The 26,396-nt window shown below is 34.3% G+C and overlaps 1 protein-coding gene across 28 annotated transcripts in view; it reads left to right on the top strand.

Moving 5' to 3' along the window:
• The window catches only part of NRXN1 (neurexin 1), a 1,142,110-nt gene that overhangs the window by 875,985 nt on the left and 239,729 nt on the right, over positions 1–26,396 (top strand). The gene's annotated exons all lie outside the window — the stretch shown is intronic.

Here is a 26,396-nt window from a genome sequence, read left to right as displayed (position 1 = left end):
AATTTATCTTTTTCCAGTGGGGCAAGGTACCCATTGCTTGTTCTCAGGGGCCACTTTACACAACAACTAGAGTATGGTGATATAATTAAGAGTGGACACCTTTGGCCAAATTGCCTGTTTTTGAATACTGGATCCTTTACTGCTTTCTGTATGACTTTCAGCAAGTTATTTAAATTCTGTGTGTCTGAGATTCTTAATTTGTGAAATGAAAATAATAGCTTCCACCCAACATAATGGTTAATTAAATGAGCTATTGTATGTTAGACACACACCCCAGAGTATTTGCTCAATATGAGCTATTATTATGTTACAGTGATATGTTTGCTTCTGCTTCTAATGAGCATTCTGTGTGTGAAAACTCATATTTTGTTTGAAGATGTTTCTGGCAAACAATATTTTCATCTACTTTTATCTGAATGCCTTAGAATTTTTGAAAGAATGAACTGTTGGTGTTGGGGAGGAAAGAAAAGGAAACAGCATTCTTTTTATAAGAAGAATAAATAAGTTGTAAACAGAGGAGGAAATCACCATCAGCTGCCTTGAAATTCAAGCAAGAGTCTTGAATGGCTATTGAAGAGGCACTTGCAAGTTTTTCTTCTGGGGTCGCATTCATGTAAGTCCTGGGCTTGTCAATACCCGGTCCAGAGGCCTTTTGTAAAATTTTGGTTTGGCCTCTGGCCATCAAATTTCTATTATTCAGTCAACCTGCCAGTAAACAACTTTATTTAGGCTCCAGAATCAGAAGATTCTGACAGCCTCAAAAATGTTGCAGTTGATTCATTATCAACATGTCCATGAGGGTAAAAACAAAAGAAAATGTAAGATGAAAAAAACTAAGTTCCATAAAGTCTATTCCTTCTCTAGAAAATAATAGCTTCTACCCAACATAATGGTTAATTATTCCTTCCTAATAGCTTTTCTCACTAAAATTTTCGCTCTTCTCTCTATAGCAATGTGACCTCAAATGAACTGTGATTTTTTTAATATAAAGGCCAAATTGTTTTGCTTCCCAAGTTTCAGCCAAAGTAAAGTATAATGCTACCTTCAGTCAGGTATATTTCCAAATTTGTATCTGTAATTCCCCCAAGTTAGTGTAGAAGGCAGATAAATTATTGCTAAAATATGCTTCTGTGCCATGTGAAGTTGATTTAAGGGTTAAAACTATTAATTTCCCACAGTGCAGTATTTGCAATGCATGCCTGTATGTTTGCCATGTCTCTCTCAGTCCATCATGAACATCCCTGGGTCACTGCCTGCCTTCACCAGAATGTTTGTATATGGTCCTGAGGCAGAGACACATCCTTCTTTTTAAGAGGAAGATTTAATTTGCATTCAGACAAAACATTGCTGCATTGAAATCAGAGGAATTGAAAAAAAAAAAACCTTTGGAAAAATGAGAATGTTGAAATAAAAGCACTGTTCTGTAACATTTTTATTTCAGAGCAAATATGCATGGATATAGATATGTATTTTTTTGAGACAGAGTTTCTCTCTGTTGCCAGGCGCTAGGCTGGAGTGCAGTGGCGTGATCTCGGCTCACTGCAACTTCTGCCTCCCGGGTTCAAGCAATTCTCCTGCCTCAGCCTCCCGAGTAGCTAGGACTGCAGGCGCGCACCACCATGCCCAGCTAATTTTTGTATTTTTTAAGTAGAGACGGGGTTTCACCACGTTGGCCAGGATGGTCTCGTGATCCACCCACTTCGGCCTCCCAAAGGCATGGATATTTTATTTCAGAGATCTCTAGAATCCAGTCCTTCTAGTGGAGAAATAAACTGAACTCATAGCTGTCTTTCTTGAAAAGTGAATTATGCATGTAATCCTGGACCATGGCTCAGAGACCATATATTAGAATTACCTGGGAGCTCTTGAAATAATCACAGTAACCAAACTGAACTCCAGACCAATTATCTCAGAATTTTTTAGGACATAGAACCTAGGCATCAGAATTTGTTAAAGCTCCCTAGTTAACTACAATATACAGTCAAGTTTGAGAACAATTATTCTGGAAATACTTAGTGGAAAAGTGTTATAAATCCAGTTATTTATAATTTAGCTCTTCAATAATATTGTTCTTTTTCCTAATGAATTAGGGAACAATTGATAATCAGATTATTTTTTTAACAGTTTCTTCATAGGAAAAGGCATTTTTAAATTCTCACTGGAGCTTGTCCTTGTACCGGTTGCCAGCAGCACCAGATGCCAGTATGGTCGCTGTATTCTTAAAATATTCTAGTATCTAAACATGTGTTATAAAATTAACAGGCAGGGGTGAAGGTAGAACAATATGAAATGGCCTTTACTTTCTGCCTTCATGTTGAAGGAGAGGATTTCCCCCCACAAAGGATAATTAAATTCCTGGGAGAGTGTTCTTTGATCTTATTCCCCAGAGATATACTAAAATAAAAGGAATCCTCTTTTTGGCAGGGAATGATGACGTTTTATAATGCACAGGGAGTGAGGCAGGAGAGCACATTTGATTATTTCTGTAGTTTTCTTTTAGTTCTTCATCAGTGTTCTTTTACTTTACTCATGAGTACTCAGTGTTGAGACTTAACATGAGCTCTGCTTTTCCATAAAGCCATCCCAAACTATTGATCTGCCAATTTTTACAAATATTTTGAGAATTTACTCCTTAACAAAAAAAAAAAAAAATGATCATTTCATTGTATGTAATCTACATGTCATCAGCCTATGAGTAAACCATGGAAGTTTATGGCCAAATTATATTGGTGCCAAGCCTCCAACCTACTTGACTACAGGTTTTATTAAACTCTACCACGCTACCCTCAGCAAACATTTTCAACATCACCAGAGGTGATTATTTATGCCTTCCAATTAATCCTAATTGTAATTAGCCTCTGAGATTTTTTTTCCAGATTCTAATAAGGATTCAAAATTCTTAAGAAGAATTTTCAGACCAGACCTCACATGAAATAGTCCCTGATATTATATATTAGTTGCTTCATGATCATTTAATCAATGGCTTTCATTTAATAAATAGTATTCATTTAATAAATAGGTTTTAGCATCTGTATGAGTTTTCAACCACTGAATAATGGATTACTATGAAGTTAGTAGCCTAAAACAACATCTATTTTTAGCTCATATTTCTGTAGATCAGATGTCTGGGTGAGCTCAACTTGCTTATCTGCTTAGGGTCTCAAGGAGGCTGGCATTCAGGTGCCAGTTGGGCTGGGCTCTTATGTTGAGAATCTGGAGATGAAACTCTTTCCAACTTCTTCAGAATGTTGTCAGTATTCAGTTCTTTGAGGCTGTAGGACTGAGGTCCCAAGTTTCCTGGCTGGTTGTCACTGGAGGGCATCCTTAGTGGTTTTTCCATTCTTAAACATACATATATATACACATAGGTTGAGTACCCCTTATCTAAAATGCCTGGGACTAGAAATGTTTCAGAATTTGGATTTTCTTCAGATTTTGAAATATTTGCATTGCACTTACCTAGTTCAACATCCCACATCTGAAAATCCAAAATCCAATATATTGCAATGAGCATTTCTTTTGAACATCATATCGTCTGTAAAACGTTTCAGATTTTGGAGCATTTTGGATTTCAAAGTTTCAGATTTGGCTTGTTTAACCTGTATCATTGGTGAGATCTATTGTCATATTAAAAGTTCCACACACCCTCAAAGGGAAGACAGTTATACAAAGATAAGGGTCATTGCAAATCATTCTTAGATTCTGCTAAATATAGCACGTCTGGAGAATACACAAGACCTAAAGTAGCACAAGACTCTAGTCATCCTAAGAATACATATAACATAGTAAGATAACACGGGCAAGGAGTGGAGGTGGATGTAATATATAGATTATGTAATAATATCAATGTTTGCTTAGTATGATCATTTGACATCATTTCTAAAGGAATTGTCCAGTTTGTCCTTCATAAAAAGTCCTGTGAGGTAGAGTCCATTGTTCTCATTTTGCAGAGGAGGAAGCTGAGGCTCAGAGACCTTAAATGAATTGACAGATGTCTCAGAAACAGTTGGTGCTGAGGCTTTACCCAGAAATGTATGATGTCAAAGTGTGTAAACACAACATGCTGTTACTCCCAGTACTGTACTTTCCATAAGCAGCTAATGTCCCTCACTTCTCCATGAGGATCCCTTAATTTGACTGTTATCTAGACCACCTTGTAGTTCTTCTTACACCTTCTACTTCATACTTCTCCACATGACGCCCAGTTAACCACTGAGGTCTTCTTCAGCAACCTCAGGGGACTGTGAAAATCAGAGAGATCTTTTCTCCTTGGCTTCTTTGGTTCTTTCACACATAGGAAAGTCTCTTGCTTTCAGAAATCTCCAAGTGAGGAGTAGACACCTCTCTCTCTTCATGTATAGCCTCAAGCCACAGGATCATGTATAAAATTGAGTTACAAGTTATTTGCTTCATTCCAATGGCAGTAAATACAGAACCCTGGAAGTGACATGCCAGTGTCCCCATCTTTATTTTTGAATTTAATCGCATTTATCTTTGGTGTTTTGGTGGAGAACAGAGAGCACAGCCTCTGTAGTCTTCATTAAGAATGTATTGTCTCTTTCTCTCCTGACCCTCAGATCATCTTATATAGGTTATAAAGTGTATTCAGGAAGGGAGGATTAGGCGGTGGGGGTTGCTATTGATCATAGCTCTGGAAAGAGGATCAGGCCCCATATTCTTTAGAATGTGAAGTATTTATTTGTGGTCCTAATAGTTATGTTCAAGCTTCCAAAGAAAATGCAACAGGAAATGTCCTATCTGACAATGTTACACTTCAGTTCAGTGCTGGTTGCATTGTATGTACTCAGTAATTGCCAATTACAAATGACTATCAAGGATTAAACTGTCATTTTAGATAACTCTTTAATGAAAAGAGAAAAGCATGAACGTTCATATTTCTTATGGTCTTCTCTGCTTTCTTATTAACCACCAAATTCCATCACAAACTTTGTGTATCTTAAGCAAAAGAGAAAATATCCTGATCACAGAATAAATTCCTCCAGGTTGTGTTAATCAAACTGAATCATTTTAACTTGGAGAGCAGGCAATGTCTTTGCCATTTCTGTACTGTAACAGTTTCTCTCATTGTGCCAGGTGGCTCTCATTTGTTTAAATTCTTAGCTGGAATGTATTTAAATATGTCTAATTTATTAGATGTAATTACAATAAATGTCGATGTAATTAAGTGATATGACAGAATATTGGCCATAATGGAATTAATCTTAATACTGTGTAAATCACAAGTTACTAAACAATGGGAAATTGGTCTGATGTGAATTTCAACACTGAAATACAATGTAAATCAGTATGGCCTAACAGAGGGTAGATAAAATCATAATGTTGGAGAGGATGGATTTACTGTTAAAAGAAGCAAGTGATGATTTCTCCTTCGAGCTCTGTGTACATAGCTCAAAGTGGTAGCTGCAATAAGATAAAGTATAGATGTTGTCTCCTCATTGCCATCTTGCTTATAAACTTGGTTCTGCCCTGAAAATCCATATGGCACCATGTGTTTGTACAATGTTGGTCATTCACATTCCTAAGTTAATAACTTCAACCGTAGATAAACACATGTATATATGTTAATACCCATCAAGAAAACATAAATGCTGACTGGACTTTTAAACATTCAGAATAATGACCAGTTTCTATTTGTGTGAGGTTTGATCAGACAAGAGAACTTTACAGGAATGCTTACCAACAAAAGCAAAATGCAGTTGTCAATTCTTAACTATAAAAACCATACAGGACATTTTCTTAGCTAAGATCTAAAACAGACTGTGACAGTTAGGGAGAAGCACATTGGCCAAGAAGGCTCAAAAAATAAAATGTGTTAGGAAGAGCAAAGAAAGTGTTGATAACCTTTAGATTGATTATCAAGTAGATCTGTCTGTTTTCCCCCTTATCTTACAAATTGCAGAGGCCAATGGTTTGGATAGGAAAACTCAGTTGTTGCTTGTGGGTAATTTAATGGAAGAAAGTTTGATTCTAGTCTTGAGTGGACTTGATGGTTAGTGATTGATTGCCATTGAAGCAGTTACCTTCGCCAGTATAGCATTGGCCGTCTGCTAGGCTAAAGAAGCATATGGAAATTTTTGTCAGTTTTGAAATGACTTAAGATGCTACATTTTTAATTATTTTATATATACATACATTTTGTATTGATATATAGATAACTGTTACATATATAGTTGAAATCATTTTTGCTCAGTATTTAAAGTAAACGTCTAATTTTCAACTCAATATTTAAGATAAAAATTAAAAAGTTTTTAAATTTGTCTTACCAAAATATCTCCAGAGCCTTTGGAAAAGAAACAAAATGGAACACAGATAATGAAGAAGAATGTTGCCTACAAATAGTAAAAGCAGTTGTAGAAAGTTGTATAATTAGCAGCTGACATTTTTAACAAGAGGAAATATATGATTATTAAATTTTAAAAATTTTATACAAAGTAAAAATACCATTTCATAAATAATTTATTTGGAAAATGAAACATTTGTAATAATGCTGTAAAGTATATTTTTACAAATAATATCTAATTGTCTCGTCAATATCATGAGGTTAGTCAGAATAGTACTATTGCTACTGAATTAATTTTTGCAAATTATTTTTATAAAAATATTCTTCTAAAATACAAAATGTCTATATTCCATTTTGTGTATATGTAATATATATTTGAAACCACTTTTTTTTGGTTTTTTTTTTTGAGATGGAGTCTTGCTTTATCGCCAGGCTGGAGTGCAGTGGCGCAATCTCGGCTCACTGCAACCTCCACCTCCTGGGTTCGAGCGATTCTTCCGCCTCAGCCTCCCGAGTAGCTGGGACCACAGGCACGTGACAGCATGCCTGGCTATTTTTTGTATTTTTAGTAAAGACGGGGTTTCACCATGTTGGCCAGGATGGTCTCGATCTCTTGACCTTGTGATCCGCCCGTCTCAGCCTCCCAAAGTGCTGGGATTACAGGCGTGAGTCACCGCGCCCGGCCAAAACCACGTTTAATCTTGTTTATGGAGTTGAATTTGGTACCCTTTTTATTATTTCATATTTTTATGGTTTTATCTTAATCTTCTGGTTCCATTTCTGCCACAAAGGTTATTTCATAGTGCAGTGTTGCTATTGATTTTCTTTTCTATTTCTTTTTAAGAATAATTCTGAAGGAGTTGCTGTGTAAACATCACAGGAAATAGAAGCAATTACTCTGTTTTAAGACAAAATTTTACCCTGACAGACAATGTTTATAAGCAGAGTTTTACATTTAGGAGATTGAAGACTTTATATAAAGTCCATAAAGAGTTTTAATAAATTCATTTTCCTAGTTTTAGTTAGCTTGCCAAAGAAAGCAATATTATTTTATACTAGTGCTAATAATGATTATTTTTCTTAATACTACATAAAACACTGCCTAGTCCTTACTTAGTTTATTGTCCTGAATGGTAGATCAGTTTTGTGAAACCAAAACATAGAAATCACCTTGAGTGGATGAGGAGTATTTTGGGCATAACTTTGGTTAAGTTAACCAATTTGCTGCTGAGTTGTGTAGAAAAGTTTCTCTCTTCAACACAGGCTAATTACTGGTAATTTTAATATCAAGTGGTTGGATTAAGTGATTCTCTTACTTGTTTATGAGATAATCTTTTGTTATGATGACTTAAGTTTTCTTCTTGTTGTTCCTGAACTCTTTCGTTTCGTAAAATTCAATTAGCAGAGTGGTTTGCAAAAGGAAGTTCCAGAAGTTCATCCTCCTCTCTCTTCTTTCCTCTCCTCCTGCCTTCCTGCCTTCATTCCCCCCACAAATTTTACTGAGCAACTTCAACATGGCTGGCACTAAACAGAGTTAAAAAATAAGCAAAGTTCTTCCTTTGAGGAACTTACTATCTAGTGGGAAGATCAACTATCATCAAAAGATAATATTATACAACACTGAATATAACATGTTGCTGTCAATGCAGATAAATCAAAATTTTTATGAACTTTCCAGATGCGGTAACACTTTGCAGAACATCACATCAAATTTCACCAAAAAAGGACAATCTGTGTCTGAAAAGAATAGTAGTTTTCCTGTCAAAATTCCCCCAGTCTGCTTTTGCTCTTAGTAAGATCATCTTAACAAACAGGAGTAAGGATATACCTTACCCAAGAAGTATAATCAGTGACAGCCAGCCTGATATCCTCAACATCTTTAACCCATGACTTGAATCTGTTCATTGAATTGAGTCACTGGAAATAGTGGGCTGCTCAATGGAGAAGCATGTGTTAGTTTGGAGCCAAATGATGTGAATTCTAGTCCAGATTTTGCCAGGAATGGGTTATTACCTTCTTTTCCTCATAATGGAAATTCAGTTCAAATCCCTGCTTTACCTACTTTGTAAGACCATTTTGAAAATGATGTCACATAATAGACACAAGTATTCTTTGTAAAGTTGAATGCATTATGCATATGGGTGGTAGGTTGTGGTGATGTTAGCTGTAAAGTACCACTGAATTACTACAAACAGTCCTGGCAGTTTTGACAGATTATGGCAGATTGTATTTCTAGAATAGACACTATAAATTGAAATGAGAAGTATCAAATCTAATTGTTTCCCTAAAATGTTGTTACAGTGGAGATCACATTTCTGACCAATAGCTTAATGTCCCAAATTATAGAAATAATCATACATACCATATGTAATCAAATATTAAGCCAACTTTTCATAGTATGCCACTATTCCTTGTAAAGTTTTCTCAAAAAAGTGATATGTGTCATTTTTAAAAGCCCAAGAAATAATCTCACACTGTTGTCTGCTGACTTATTTCATTGCAACAAATGAACACTACCAAAAAGATTACAAACCTGAGTGAGGGCTGTCTGGGTAGTGTTTGACAAGCACCACTAAGAATATTTTGGGAAGTCTTTAATCCACTTGAGTCTTTTTTGAGCAATCTTTAAGGTATAATTAGGGTATGTTTACCTACTCACATGTTCTTATTATACATTTTTCTATAACAGATTACTGACCTGTTATTTTTTAACAGAAAGCCTGTTTTTTTTTTTTTTTTTTTTAGATAGAGTCTCGCTCTGTTGCCAGGCTGGAATGCAGTGGCGCAATCTGGGCTTACTGCAACCTCTGCCTCTTGAGTTCAAGCGATTCTCGTGCCTCAGCCTCCCAAGTACCTAGGATTACAGGCACGTGCCACCACACCTGGATAATTTTTGTACTTTTAGTAGAGATGGGGCTTCATCATGTTGACCAGGATGGTCTCTATCTCCTGATCTCGTGATCCGCCCGCCTCGGCCTCCCAAAGTGCTGGAATTACAGGCATAAGCCACCTCACCAAGCCGAAAGCTTTTTTTTTTTAAGTTGTCCTTTCATCAGTACTAGCAGTTGTACCTCACCTGATAGAAGAAAAAAACGTATATCCTTGATCTCACTCAATTTTGCATCCTTTGATCCTTCACTATCTACTAGTCCATGATGTCAAAAAGCCATGAAGGTTTGGCCCGAATTGTAGCTAAATCATAGGTTATTAATCTGAATTTGATGCAGAATCTTTAAGTCCTAAGTCTTGCATACTTCCTCATGTTATCAGATTTTAATGGTCATGAAAACAATGCTTTTTTCCTTTGTAAACATTTATAATATATGGGCTATAAAATAAAGAGGACAGTTTTTTTCACAAACACAAAGTCTTGGACATTAATTTTTTTTTTTCTTCCACAGCATAATTATGTGATTCAAAATATTTTTGGAATGATCTCCAGTATTATTAAATAATAACCACTCCCAAGTTAATTTTTTTTTGTTTTATTTCATATCGCTAGAACATCCTTCCTTCTCCCAAGACATTTGTCCTACTTCTTTGCCTCTTTTGCATCTCCCCTTTCACAGTCCTTTGTATGCAGACAAAGAACATCAATGAAAGACAAGATTGTGTCTTTGAATAGTGTCTTCAACCACCAATGGCTTGAAGCTGCTTATTATAAGAATACACTTTATTTATTTCACTTGGGTTTCTCATGCTAGCAATTTGAGCCTTAATGACATAAGCATGCTTATTTCTAAGAATTAGCTGTACTTTTTATTGTACCCATTGATTACTGAGAGGCAATCAATACAAATTGAATTATTGAAATAGGTTTCTATTTTCAGAGGAGATTTAGTTTTGTGGGAAGCAAAAAATACTTTCAACTCTTCCAGTGATAGAACCATAAATTGGTATAGTTTATAATCCTCCAAATAGCTAAGATCGAAAGATTATCTTTGTAAAATTACATGCTGAGCAATATGCTTTGAAACTTCAAAATAATTCACCAAAGTTTGAAAACAGAATGTTTGCCTTTGTTGGTTTTGAGACTACTTTTGAGCATCTGTTGGTTATATCTTTGTAAGATTCTGTAAACACATCAAGGAGCAACTGATCAGTTCTAGGACTATGATCTTATCAAATCTGGCCCTCTTGCTATTTCAGCAAAACTATATAGAATATTGGTGTAACTTTAAAAAAAACAACAACAAAAAAGAGACTTTTGTTCCTGGAAGCAGCATTTTCTATCTCTCTGATCACCATTGGCGTCTGTTCATTTTCTGCTTGAGTGAACTTGGAGGACAGCAGTTACCTTGCATGTGATGAATGGTAGCTGATCCTTGGATGTCCCTATCTTAGGTGGTTTTTGTCTTATCCTAATAGGAAAAGCTTCACTATCTATATGGACTCCTAATAATATGGTAGAATCAATTATTTCTTTCCAAATGTCAAAAATGTCTCTCTTTTAATAAACGAGGTGACCAATATATGGTGGAGAAGAAATCATTAACTTTTTCTTTCTTAAGGAGACCAATGTCTTTACCCATTAGTTTTGCACGTATTAAAAACAATATTCCAGTGATGATGCCGTAAATACTATCATGCAGCAAGATACAGCTACACCTGAAACAAAGCAGTGGCTTAACACTCAGCTTCCTGGTTTCTGAAGAGAACATCTTTTTTCCCTTCACTAAGAACTTTAGTTTATAATTATATTCATCAATTAGACACTTCAAAGAAAACCATTTGCTTTGTAAGAAAAATCAAGATTAGAACATTAACATTGGGATAATAATGTCGAGAACCCTTTTTTTCTCTTCTAGTTGTGTTAGACGTCACTCTGTTCCAACATGATTTAATTTCTCCCAGTGCTTTATGAAAATGTACTGTCTATGAATGTCAGCAAATAGTGATGATTGTCTTAAGGAATATGTTACACTTAAATGTATTAAAGCTGGAGAATATTTGGCTGTGCACTTTGTACTAATTTTACATCCTATTGGGGTTCGATGAAGACTACACAGACTTATAGAAAGACAAAAATGTATTAATGGTATGGATTCTATTTAAGAAATTATGAATCAGAGAGATGGATAGATTCTTGTGACCCTTTAATTCCTTTCTTCTAACTTCTAATTTGATCCCCCCAGACACATACACACACACACACACACACACACACACACACAAACACACATACACACTCACACTCAACTTCTTGTAAATATTCCTGAAGGGTCTTTCTCCAGCAGCTTCATTTCTTTTTTCATAATTGCCCTCTTTGTTTCTCTCCCCTGTTAGCTACTCCCAAAGTTTCACCTATCCACTCTTGGGGGATTACTCTCAAATCCATATTCCCGGCTCTAATCTCATTCATGAAATGGACCCTCCATACCTCAAATTCAATGTGTTCAGATAATCTTCCTACCAAGCAACACCTTCACTTTACTTGACAATAAAATGTTTTTCGTAGAAATCCAGGATACCACTTTAAAAGAGATCTTTGAACATTCCTGACTACACATTGCCCAAGGCTGGTGGACTTTATTTGCATTGTTTCTTCCTTTCCAGTCTTACTACTTTCATTTCTGCTGCTGGACAACATTTTTTCTATCTTACTAGCCTTTTCCCTGCTTCAACTTCCCTCTGGCCAAATCTATCATGTTCATACCATAAAAAAAAAATTCTTAAAAACACAGCTCTTATTTATTCAGTATCTACCTCTGCGTGTGTAAAGTCCTATACTATATGAAAGTCTTATAACAAGAATTGGTCATATTCTGCTCTCAAGTAGCATAATGTTGGCTCATTAATACAATATGTATTCCTGAAATGATGTATAATGTATATATTATGTATATAATTTCACATGTAAATATTATAAACACCTTTGCTTATATTTTTATATTCTATTTTTACACACATAACTTTCTGTGCCTGAATGACTAGTGAAAAAAGTTAAATTGAAGACACAGATACCACGCCAACTCCTCTTAGAGAGAAGTCCACGTGAAAATGATCTCAACTTGAATTTTGTTTAGGAATGCATGCATATCTTATCTCCACTGCTAAATATCAGTAGCCATAGAGACAGAGCCCATATCTTGTCCACCACAATATTCATTCATATTGCAAAACAGAAGGCATTTTATGCAGTGGTTAAGCACATGGGCTTTAACACCTGCCCCACCTGTGTACCTCTATGTGTCTTTGAATTGGCTACTTAATAATACCTACTTAAGGTTGTTACGTGGTTTAACTAAGATAATACACACAAAGTACTTACTACAGCCCCTGGGACATAATAGACTTTCAATGAAAATATTAGTTGTTATTGTTGTCTTAGCATTTGTGTGGTACATAAGATAAAACCAAAAGGACATTTTCTTACAGCACGTTAGTGGCTTGTGAATCACATATGCTTTACATGTTGCAGGAAATTCAAACCAACAGCAGTACTGTGGTTGCTGTAAGAGTTTCTTTACAAATTGCTTGAAAGAGGATGTTTTAGGAAAGGGGTAGGATTTGACAGTTATCTTATGTACTCATATAATTTCCTTTCAAAGAAGGAATGAGAGAAGGATTAAAACATGAGTTGTGAAAGTTTACATTGTATTGGTTTACTCTGAGTTTTTTTCACTGAATTTTGCTATTATTTGGTTGTCTGCTTTTCTCCTTATTGTTCTTTTAACAACTTTTTAAATAAACTTACATTATTGCTTTGTAGTTGTAAAATGTGTCCACATTCATGCTTATGTTTGAACATTGTGGTAACCCGTAAGATAAAAGGCAAGGACCCATTCATATAGTTATTTATAGGTGGACAAAAAATAAAGTAAGAAAAGTCAAAATCAATGATTACCTAAAGTCTTCAATCACTAAACGGTAAAACCTGAGCTAAAACACAGGCATTCTAGTGCTGAGCTGTGTGCCCTTTCTCATACACTGCATCCCTTGCCATCCTACTTGTTTAATAGGGCCTCTAAGAAGACTTAGCCCTTGGATTGACTACTTAGAGAGGGATCCCTTTACTCTTAATTTTCAGGGTATCTTCACATTCAAGTTATGTTATATGACTTTTTTTACACTTTAACTTTTAAAATAATCTTTATTCCAAAAGTAATATGTATTTATTGTAGAAACTTTACAGAATACAAAGAGACACAAAGAGTAAAGTAAAAATAATCTATAATCTCACCATCCAGAGAGAGAGAAATGCTAAAAGCATATTGATATATGTATCATTCTAGATGATATAATTCTAGATGGATTTATTTGCATGTGAATTAACTTACATTTTTAAGTTAACGAATTTGTCAACTCAAATAGGTAAGTTAATTTACTTGCAAATAAATTTGTACTTTAAAAATAATTCTACTTTTTATACAAATTTACAAATTTCTACTTTTTTTAATGGTAGAGATGTTATGTGTACTCTCATAATTTTTTGCTCACTCTACTGTGAAAACTTTTGCCATCATTTTGATTAGTTGCATATAGTTCTGTTATATGAATAGACCATATTTATTTTATCCATCTCTTATTTTTAGACAGAGGTTTCTATTTTTCACTGTTGTGAGGAAAAATGTGGCTAACAGCTTTCAGATAAAATATTCTACATATGCATCATGTATTTATTAAAATAAATGTCAGGGTTGAAAAAAAACAGGATCAAAAAAACTATCCAGACTTAAAGCTTTAAACATATATTGCTTTTTATTCTAGAGGAGAATCTTACCAAATTACATAACAATTTGTACTCTTAGAAGCAGCATATAAGAATAACCCTTTGAACTTGATCTATACATTTGTCAGCATTGTAATTCAGTTATCAGAATTCATCCCTTCGTTCTTCTTTTTTTCTCTTAATTGTTCTTGGGTAGCTGATTTTGTATTTTAGGGATAGGAAAGTGTACCTGTGTGCCTGAGGGCCCCAGGCAAATCAATAGATGAATACATCTCCAAATAATTCCTTATTGGTCATCATCCATGCTACCTTATAGACTTGGGGATGCTAGAGATATTTTTCCTGAATACTTTGCTTACTAACAAAAAATAACCTGGGATATATTAAGAAAGGAACTGCATTTTCAGTTAGATAGTATTTTAGTTTCTCGTTTCCATAATAAATAAATCTTTGGAAATATGTAAAAAATTTGAATAACATTCCTGGGGCAGTAAAAATTACCTCACGGAGTAATCAACTTACATAGGAAAACAGGTTTAAAAAATAGATAGAATTTTGGTAATTTGAGTTAATTTTACAGCTTTAAGGAAATTTTACCATAGCTAAAATTTTGAATGATTTTATACTTTTATTCAACTTCTTCATTTTAAGGTAAGGTTGCTTAATATAATCTATTGGAAAACAGTGATCTTAATACTTTTAACACATTAAAATGCTTATATTTAAATGCTTATTTTTTTCCTTAATGCTTATTAGAGGAATACTCTTTGATGTCAAACAGCAAAATTTTAATTTGTATTCAAAATCCTCCTTGATTCTTTTTTCCAAATAACTTTCTTTTGAAAAGTTATTCATAAAAGTTTTTGCAAAACATTCACAAGTAAATTATATCTGCAGAATATCTTTTTGTTCCACGTTATTAATTCTTTATAGATTATTGATTTATTGTTTTTTCTTTGCCTAACTTATATATGTTTAACTGTAGGAATCTTTCCTTATTGAAGTATTGCAATGTTCTGTGACTAATTATATTCTCATGTCATCCAAAATTGACCTCTAATCTTTAGAACTGTCCTTTTTTTAAAAAAACAATAAATGGTAAATTCCATTTGTTTTTACTGTATAGAAAGGTGTCTAAGGTTTTCTGTTTATCTCATTGTATCTTATAAAATTTACAGATATTATATATCCTAGATTATTTATAATTCCCATGTTTCTTAATTTTTTCACACTGTTTCTTTTTAATTTTAATGTGTTTTTAGGGAACAGGTTGTGTTTTGTGACATGAATAATTTCTTTAGTGGTGATTTCTGAGATTTTGGTGCACTTATTACCCAAGCAATGTACACTGTACCCAATGTGTAGTCTTTTATTTTTTTAATTCAGATCTTTATCTGAAGAAAATACATGCAGATTAGCATAAAAAAATAATCTTCAAAGAGGAGTCCAAAAAGTTCTAAAAATAGGAAGCACCAGGAATCTCTCTTTTTATATAGACAATAATTGCACTGATATAATCTGTCTGAAGTAACTTTTTAATCTCTGTAGTTTATTGAAGATGTATTACTTCTAAAGGAAGAGTTGAATGGTAAATTATGATTAATTTTAGTCAATTTTAGTTCAGCAGCAACTATACATCTCCTCCACTCCCCATCCTGTGTTAGGCTTGCATACAACTTATAGAAGCCATGATGGACAAATAAGACTCTCCTTGTCAAATACCAGTGTGTTTTGATTTCTGACAACTGTCTCTGACCATGTAGGTGCAGATCCAGAAGTGGGTACCCATCATTTCACCCTCTCCTCATTGTTGCAAACCCAACCTCCCTCCTACTAAGAGGGGAATTTAAGGGCCTTGTACCTTTCTCACACCCACTTTATTTTCTTCTTTTCTTCTTCTTTTTTTTTGGAGCCAGAAAATAAAGATTTAGACATTCAAAAGCAACTGCATATGCAGAGGAAATTAGAGTCACTGTGCATGCTCAGAGAAAGGCATCAGCCCAGGATAGACTTGAGAAGACCTCAAGTTTATAGCTCAGGCTGATTCTTGGCTCAAAGACAGCCTACAACAATCAGAAAAACCCAAATGAACAAAAATGAAAAGCCAAACCAAAACACAGCAAATCTTAGGAAGGAAGGTAATTTGATTTCCAAAGTCATATCATCAAATTCAAATGTCCATTTTTCAACAAAAATTACACAGAAAGAATTAGGAAAAAGTATGACTCATTTAAAAAGAAAAAAACAATAGAAATTGTCCCTGAGAAAAACCAGATGGCAAACCTACTAGACAAAGACTTTAAAACAATTGTCTCAAAGAATAAAGGAAGAAATTAAGAAAAAAAATAATGAAGGAGCAAAATGGAAGTAGCAATAAAGACATAGAATATCTTAAAAATTACCAAAAAAATTCTAGAAGTGAAAAATTAACTAAAATGAAGAATTTACTAGAGGGATTAAAATGCAGATTTTAGCAGACAGGAGGAAGAATTATTGAGCTTGAAGACAGGTCAAGCTATTGACCAATTGAAATTATTGAGTGTGAGGACCAGAAAGAAAAAAAAAGATTGGAGAAGAGTAAATAGAGTCTGAGGAACCTACAGGACACCGTCAAACAAATGAATATACAGATTGCAGAAGTCTCAGAGGGAGAAGAGAAGGAGAAAGGGACAGTGATTATATGAAAAAATAATAACTGAAAATTTCCCAAGTTCAATGAAAACATGAATATAAAACTCTAAGAAGCTCAACAAACTTCAACTAGGATGAATTCAAAGGGATACCACTGAGTCACATTAGAAGCAAACTGTCAGAAGACAAAGAGAGGATCTTAAAAGCAGTAAGAGCGAAGCAACTCATTCATATATGTCATTCTTAATAAGATTAGCTGAGATGTCACATCAGAAACTTTGGAGGCAAAAAGGTGGTGGGCTGATATATTTAATGTGCCAATATAAAAAATAAAACAAAACTGTCAACCAAAAATCCTATATCTGGCAAAACTGTTCTTTGAAAGCGAAGGAGAAATTAAGATATTCCCAGATAAATAAAAGCTGAGGGAATTTTTACCACTAGGCTTGCCCTAAAGCAAAATGTTGTATATGTTATTAGTTCTTCGTTATCTGTGGCTTTGCTTTTTGAGTTTTCTTTTATCCACAGCCAACCACAATCCAAAAATACTAAATGGAAAATTCCAGAAATAAATAATTTATTCATTTTAAAGTGTGCACCATTCTGAGTAGTGTGACAGAATCTCTCACTGTCCTGGTTTTTGTCACCTGGGATGTGAATTATCCTTCTGTTCAGAATTTGCACATATGCAGTACATATGTATAGGAACAAACATAGTATAAATAGGGTTTGTTACTATGCCTTGCTTCAGGTATTCACTGGGGGTCTTGGAACATATTCCCCGTGGCTAAGGAGGGGACTACTGTATACATTCAATGGAACATTAATCAGTCTTTAAAAGGAAAGAAATTCTGACATATGCAGCATTCATATAAAGTACTTAGAGTAGTTAAAATTATAGAAACAGAAAGTAGGATGATGGCTGCCAGAGGCTGGAGAGAGAGAGGAAATTGGTAGTTATTTATTGGGAATTGAGTTTTGCCAGATGAAAAGAGTGATTGACATGCATAGTGGTAATGGTTGTACAACAATATAAGCGCATTTAGTGCCACTGAACTCTGTACTTAAAATGGTTAAGACAGTAAATTTTATGTTATGTACGTTATGCCCCAATAAGAAAAAATTAAGAATTAAATATTCAACTATATTTACATTTACAGAACGCTGCTTCTATTGGTGTTAATTTTAATTCCTAATGATTATTATTGGTAAACATTTTCTCTAGCTGCTTAAAATCTGTAGAATTGCCCATACTTTTTATTTGTATTTTCATTTGCTTTATTTGCTTATTGTATAGCTATATTGAAGTATGGTTTTCATACCATAAAACTCACTAATTTTTAAAGTATACGATTCTCTAATTTTTAGTAAATATACTAAGTAATTGCAACCATTCCCACAATCCAGCTTTAAAATGTATCCATCAGGCAAAAAGAAACCTCATACCCATTTTTAGTCATTCTCAGTTCTCACTTCCAGCCCCAGGCAGCCACTAATCTACTTTCTGTTTCTATCCCATATTATTTATTGATCTCTTTTTTATTTGTTTGTTTTAAAGCTTTGGAGCTTTTTGTACTGGTTTACAATTGTTTCTTTCTATATAAGTACATTAGAAACTAGAAGCCTGAGGCCCAACCTCCCCTGTTCCCTCATATTAAACCTTCTATGAAAATATGGTAGGATGATTAGAGAAGAAATATGAGGAAATAAGAATGCTATACTGGTGCATACTGATACCCTATTTTAACTTCTGTCACTTTCATTGATTTTTTTTTTTTTTTGAAGAGTCTGAAATGTAACTGTCTTTTTTGACAGTGTTTTAGTATACACTGTTAATAAATATGAGTTAGAACTGTTTGGTTTGTAACTGTCAGAAAGGCAGCCTGAACTATTTAAACAAGGGGGAGATTTATTGGCTCCCAGAATGGAAAGAAGCCTTAAATAACAAAGCTGAGGGAAGAAGAGTGCTAAAGTCCAGCCCTCGGGATTCAGGCACTGTCAGAAATCAATCTGGTTTTCCTTTTTGCCTCTCAGGTTGTCAGCTTCATTCAGTTTCACTGCAGACTAGTTTTTCCTTATGTTGGAAAACTTAGTTTCTGAGAATTCTCAAGTTTTGTTGCCTAAATCTTTAAGCCCTGTGGGAAACGAATCTGAGCTTTTTTTAAGATACTGTCTAAAATCCAAATATTCCAGGATTAAAGATGGGGAGAGACCCTTTGGCTCTAGATGCAATGGGCTAAGTGAGGTACCTGTTGAGATTCACTCAGAGTGGTTGGCAAAATATTAAGGGAAATATTAGGGAAAGTTATAAGATTATAGTCTCAAACCTTTTAGAATGCCAAAAGGTTTTAAAGAGAGTGGCTGAAGGCAGCCAATTCTTACCTTAGAGCATTATGTCATAGGGTGAAGATTAGGGATAATAAAAGCTTCCCCAGTGAAGTCTGTTTACCCCACATTCCTTTGTCTCTACTCTGTTTACTCATGTAAACTTTGTGCTGAATGGCCCACTTGGAGGGAGGTCAAAGGGGGATTACCTGTTAATGGTGTTTGTTCTGGGCCTGGGAACCAAAACCCTTTATCATTCGTAAAACCGCTCTTTTAACCATGTTAATTATCCACAAGCATGTTGACTTAGAACAACGGCTGTTATTAAATCTATACTGAATAAATGCTAAGAGGAACGGGAAGTTGGGGTTGGTTAACTGCAATCGCCCTCTGAAAGCAGGTGACAACCCCCTAACCTGACTCTTAAACTGTATTCTGTGTCTGAGGGTGTATTTATTCAACCGTCCCTGAGTCAGGGGCTGCAGAACAGACCTCCGCAGATGGTGATCAACCTCTCAGGTACACACTTCTGGACCAATCAGATGTGTTTAGGGAGGTAAGGTACTGTGTTTGGCCCAGTTTGAGCCTCCTCCTCAATCTGTCAACTCTGGCCAGAGGTGTATGGCCACGTAAGAACATAGAAATCCCTATGGGCTCCATTTGGATGTGGTATGGTGAGGATCAGTTTCCTGTAAAAGGAAGTATAGTTTTATAAACCCCAGAAGATAAATGCAGTACTAAGTAGAAACAAAAAATATAGATAGGTATCTAACACCTACTTCCTAGATGATTCTTCTTTATTCTACAAAACATATTATCTTTCTGCAGTTCAGAAATTGTAAAGATGTACAAAATGACACATAAATCTTACTGGAAATTTGTTCTTATAGGAACATTTAGCAGTAATATATTTTTGCTTCTTTAGAAGAACATTGAAACAAGCAGAATATGGACTTATCAGTAGGTAAGTGCTTTGCAAAAAGTAGTAAGCTTTATTTTATGTAGAAAACAAATAGACTTAATACATCCTTTGCTAGTTCTGATGGCTAAGTAAAAACAGAACAGCAAGGATGTGGGCTGTGTTGTCTTTATAAATGTCAGTGTTCATTGCAAGTGCTATTTAAACCTACTTAATAGGAATTAGTACAGTGCATGCATGAAGACTGCATGCCAAAATCCATCCATTGTTGTGCTTGTCTCTTTGATAAATGAACTAGTAAAAGATGATTAACTCTAGGTCAGCTCACTGAATTGTAGTTTGAGCAAAGCTTAGATCTCCTCAAAGTGATCAAGCATGATTTCTTTACAGTACTTGAATCTGCTTAAAGGAGAATTACCTATTTCCCCAGGAGTAATGGAGAAATTCACTAATAGAAGGAAAAAAAATAAGAAATTTAAAGGATGCAAGTCTTGGACCAAATTTAAACCCAAAGGGTGATTTGAATTATAGATCCCACTTTCATTTGGCATCAGTAGTTTAGCTGATATGCATATGGCTTCATACAGGCACTGAGTTAAATGTCATGGTTAATACACTGGAATACTTTCAGATAATAATGAAAAAAGCCTATTCCTGGGGCTCAAGTCTTCTCTTGAGTCAGAACTACTGCTTTTATTTTCAGTTAAAGTAGTCACCAAAGATAAACACACAGATCCAATCAACATTCAACATTTTTGGTATCTATTATGTGCTTGGCACTGAGCTAAAACTATGTATATATAAAGATAAGGAAAGTAAAATCTCTATGCCCAAATAGCTTATAGTTTAGTGTAAAAGCTAGCTGGGTAAGGAGGAAGAGTAAATGTGTCAAGTTTTATCAAAGAGGTATAAATGAGGTGCTGTGAGAGCCCAGGAACACTAGAATGAATTAGAATGATTTTGCTGAGGGTGTCACTTATGGCTTCCCTCGTGGTCACATTGAAATTAGGTCTTGAGGATATGATATCGTATTCCATATTATTTGCTTCTCTTTGTATATAAGTATCCATTTTGATTTGCCACCTATATAGATTAATTCTCTGAGCTATTTATCATTGGTGGTGACGAGTTGGTGTGGATATATCTCTACTTCTTTGCCAGCACTTTTGTGGATGGTAGCTGTAACAAAATGGCCACCCTTTGTCTTTTTTGCTTAGCCATTTCTGAAATTCTCCCTTTATTCCTTTCATAAGCTGGCAGCTCAAATGGTTATAAAATGGATTCCATAAAGTGAACAATGTCTATTTATGTTCATGGTATCAGTGTTTCCAGCAATTTCTCTTTAAAAATTATGCTTTACAAACAATAAATAGCCTCTTTTACAGCAATGACTTTCCACCTTCCTTCTCTGCTGCTGTAGACAAAAGCTGTGCATTGCTGAAAGACCTCTATTTTCACTACTTTATGCTATGCTCTTAGAGAAAACATACTGTTAATATGAACCTGGTAAATAGGCTTTCAACACAGAAATGATTATATACACTATAACTTCAACCCTCTGTGGCACCCCCATACCAAAAGAAAGGTAGATGTTGTCAATGGTCTTTCTCTGGGTCCGTGCACTCTGCAGACCTGGGATTAGCACATTCCTTAGGACTCAGGTGAATTCTCAGACAACAATTGCAAGGCAGGCTTTACAATGGCTGGTATTTAATCATCCCAGATGACATCACATTGCTACTGAGAATCTGATTAAACTTTGTGTGTTTCTATCTTCCGGCAGTGTGAACAGTAGCATCAGGGACACTTTGTGACTGCAATTCCAAATCATGAGACTGTCAAAAAGAAAGAGAGGAATATGCCAACACTTGGAACTTTTTCAGAAATCCGATTGGCCCTCTGGATAAGCAAGTGCTTGTCTAGCACTAGACCTGTGTTCAGGAAAAGAAAACAACTAAACTCAGTCAAATGGTGATTAAAAGGATGACATGAGCCATTTGTTTATTGGAGAAATTGGACTTTGATTTTTTGCCCTTCACATGTTTGTGTAATAGCATTAAGACAGGCTAATATTTATTGAGCAGTATACCAACTGCTATGCTTGAGTAAAAAGCATACTCCTTATAGAGACTTCATGAAGTAGAAACTAATATTAGCTTTGGGTTTATAAATTAGGAAACTGACATATACAGAGGTTAAGTAACTTGTTAGCCATGTAGTCAATAAATGGTGATGCTGTCTGCCTCTAGAGCTCACATTATTATGACCCCAATAATCTCTGTAAGTGTCTAGGTTCCAAATGACTTACAACTTTAAAAAAATATTAGTTTCATACTCACAGATACCAGATTATCATTAGTACTACTTCTGTTTATTTAACAGGCATATGCTTGTATGAATATGTTACTATGATGGATATGAGAATAGAAGCATCTGACAGTCAACAAGAACCATTCTCCCAATCATAAGACCAGAGAACCTATAGAACTCTACACAATTGGAAATATTTTTAACTCATAGATGCCCCACTTCAACGTAGGATCTATTTCACATCTAGACTCTGTAAGCTAGGATTTCTACAGAAGGCAAAAAGCTGCATACATCACCCTATCAGGCTTCAGCAATATAATCTGAAAACTTTCAGTACTTTAAAAGACACCATGGGATTTCTAACTAAAACTGTTTTATATTTGCTTTTCTGAAAGAAGAATCCTGTGGTTAAGGTTTACTTCATGTTAGAAACTTGTTTTAATATGGTTAAGCTAAAGCTAAGTGGTTTTTATCTTAATTTTACCAGTGGGTTAGAAGATGTCTTATGACTAGAATGGTATTTATAATCTAGGGTGGAGTTTTGTTTTTTCCACATGTGACTTCATATTACAGTCAATCGCATAGTTGAACAGCACTCATTTTAATAACAGCTCAAAGAATCGCCTCATCTGCAGATAGCTGTCTGTTGTCTATTTGTCCTTTCCAGCTCTCTTTTACTCTAGGGATGCAAGTGTACAGAGGTGGACTCCACATATAGAATACACTAAAATATGGTATTTTCAAAAGCAATTATCTAAATTTTTAGTTATTCACAAATACCTAAGAAAAGTTATTTGGATGCTGCTTCTTTGCCACTCTGTACTAGTAGGACTCTGGGCATGCAGATAAAAATAAGGCATATACCTTCTCTCCTAGGTGTTTGCAATTAGCTTTTCCTAGGAAACTTCTAAGACACTTACTTGAAAGAAAACATCATTACTCTAGTTTCTTCTAGCTGCTTGCAATTATTGTAATCTTAACAAATAGAAATTTGCATAACTGCAACGCTTGCTGAAACCCTGACCTCCTGAAGATTCCAGATGTGAGAGGGGTCTTTTACCATTCATCTGAAATAGCCAAGTATGTATAGAGGACCTATGAAACAGAGAGCATTTGTACTGAGTGTTACAGAGGAAACAAAATAGGATAGAACTGACAAAATTATTCTTAGGGCATTCTTTATGTGGGGTCTAAAATTACTTGAAAAATTTACAGTATGAAGTGGTAGAGTGAAAATGAGTTTTAGAATGCACAAATGTGAAATAAATTCTAAAGAGGAATAAATTGAAAGCTTCAGAAAAGACTGCACAGAAGACTGACGTAAGTATGAGGATGTAGAATTTCAATGGGTAAAAAACAAAGGAAAAGGTGGGGTAAAGATTTTGGAACATTCATTAACAAAAGAAGGTTATTCAAAGAAAACATGACCTATGTATATTGGCTTTTAGCCTAATATAAAAACTATGTTAATGTAACCAGGGTTTTTTTAGCCTAAAGGTAAAAACAATATACATTAAAATCAAGATATAATCAACTGTTTTGTTTTTTTACTTGGCAACATGTTGGTATTAGTATTTGGGTCAGACAAATAGTATAATTAGATTTCTATTCATTCAGTATTGTATATTAATTTATTCAATACTGTGTCAGGCCCTGTGCTATGTGCTTGACATTAAGGAAAGCCCTGAAGAGTTAAATAACTAACATTAGCATAGTAGATGTGATTCACTTATAAGCAATGAGAGGTTACATGGTTCTGGTGAGTGGGTTTATAAGCTGGTTGTACAAATGTAGTTTTTTCAGTTCTTACACCTACTATCCCTCCAGTTCAGGTTCTTAAATCAACCTAAAGTTTGCACAGGTCTTTTTAAACTTCAATTCATCATATTCATATATTTTTCAGTATATTGCAACTTTTCCTTCACACACGAATGTTTACCAAGACATATTACAAATAAATTTGCCTTTGACCACTAATTTAAGTTAAAGATATGTCATTCTACTGAATAGCGCATGGCACATCCAAACGAAATTACTTTGTCTAAATCAGATATGCTAAGTAATTCTAACATGTAATTTTAGAAAGAAACATTTCTATATTTAATTTTAATATGTCTGAGCTTCTTTACAATTCAGAGAAAATAAAATTGTATTTTTGGAGATGATGGCATTTTTGGAAAGAGCCTCATGATAAGGTATTGGCAGAAAAATGGAAGACTCATAACAGAGTATTGGATGAGATCTCAGTGGAAGAAAAGTAAATCAAAGAAAGGAATGAATATAAGGATGAGAGAAAAATCTGTTCTAAGGGATTCATGATACAAAGAAATGGAATAAAACAAACCACATATGAGTAAAACAACTAATGATTGAAAAGGTGTGTATTAAAGAATGAAGAACCAGGAAGCTTTAATTACAATGCCAATCTAAAAAGGAATGATGCTTCTTTCTCAAAAGTGGCATTGATCTGCTCAATATTTTAAGTTTCAATTAAAAGCCTCATTGTTTGTTGATAGAATATCTTCTCATTTATTTTTACAGCATCCTTGGGTAGCAGTAAAATAATGATTTAAAAAACTATAATGGAATGGATGATTTGCTGATTTAAATACTTAGCATACTGCGTATAACCTAACGAATGCAATTCTTCCAGATTATTACTTTTGTTTTACAAGAGAATACTTCCTGTGTTAACTTCGTTGTTGAAACCCCTTTATTTGATTTTGTTTCCATATATCTTGTCCTCTTGCTGTGTATCTTTGCTTCCCTAAACAGGCAACCATTTTTTTCTTGCAAAGTGAACATCAGGACATAATGCTGTTACAGAATTTGAAACCTGAACCACTAGTAAATTGACAGTTCCTTCATTTAAAATCAGATTTCTGACTTATAACATTAAATTAAAAGTTGTCAGAGGAAAGATATTTTAAATTGGGTATTGTTATACTTCCAATGGGAACAGAGCCATCCCTGTATTTTAAAGTTCTTGTAGTAAAGAGTAGGATATTTTTCCTCTTTGGTTTTATTTCTCAAAATCAGAAAGCTAATACTTTTGTTACTGGAAGCTTATTAAAATACAAAATGCAAGATACCCCTCTTCCAAAATGTTTACTTAAATATAAGGTGAGATTTATCCCCATTACCTTATAGTGTAGGTTACTAGATAGACATGGCAGGCTGTCATAAAAATTATGCAATCAAAAAATATTTCTAGTGGTGTATGGTGACATGTGCTCTGGAGTTACCCCAGTTACTCCAGTTATCCTCCCACTTACTCTGGAGGCTGAGGTGGGAGGATAGCTTGAGCCCAGGAGTTTGAGCCTGCAGTACACTTTGATAGCACCTGTGAATAGCCACTGCCTTCCAGTCTATGCAACATAGTGAGACCCTATCTCAAAAAAAAATTCCTTTAAATTATGTTTTTATAATCTGCTGTACCCTTCTTGATGGATGGATGAATAAGACCAGATTCAAGAAAAAAAAAAACTACACTTTTTTTCTTTTTTTAAAATGTAGTGTGAGTTTATGACACTGGGCCCCTTTCTGTTTGGTATTTGCATTTTAAGCATGATCTCCCAAAGAAAAGTAAAGAAAATATTAAGTTTCATAAGATGATAAGATTCAATGAATCTCATCTTGGTACATAAAGAATGTGTGGGAAACATATTGCAGTGTAAGAGGTCAGTGAAGCCTTAATAAAAGCTGCTATAGGGCTGACCCTATTAGAGAAGCTGTCAAACTCAATGCTATGAGCATATAATAACAAAATATATTATTATATATTTATATTATTTTATATATTATATATTTATTTTAATTAATATATTAGTATAATGTTTTAGAAGAATATTATTTATATTATTGATACTTTATATTGTTTTATATATTATATATTTATTTTAATTAATATATTAGTATAATGTTTTAGAAGAATATTATTATTTATATTATTGATACTTTATGTATTTAATATATAATTAATAATCATAGCTATATATATATATATATATATATATATAAAATGATTTTTGCCATTCTAAGGGCTTTATTCAGTTTATAGATAGCCCCCTGTATCTTTTGCAGGCTGGTCGTCTGTCTGTTTAGCATGAAAATTAACTATTAGGTACAGAAATTTTAGTTGTAGGCATCATTGTTCTTTCCACATTTAACCTAAACAAAGTTTTGATACATGGATCAAAAAATGATAATACTATGGAAGAATGCTGACATGGTAAGAG

The sequence above is a fragment of the Aotus nancymaae genome, unplaced genomic scaffold, assembly GCF_030222135.1.
Source record: "Aotus nancymaae isolate 86718 unplaced genomic scaffold, 86718_ANA_hifiasm-v0.15.2.pri h1tg000057l, whole genome shotgun sequence".
NCBI classification, from domain to species: Eukaryota; Metazoa; Chordata; class Mammalia; order Primates; family Aotidae; genus Aotus; species Aotus nancymaae.
The sequence above is the reverse complement of the archived record's forward strand: the minus strand, read 5'-3'. Positions and strand labels throughout refer to the sequence as shown.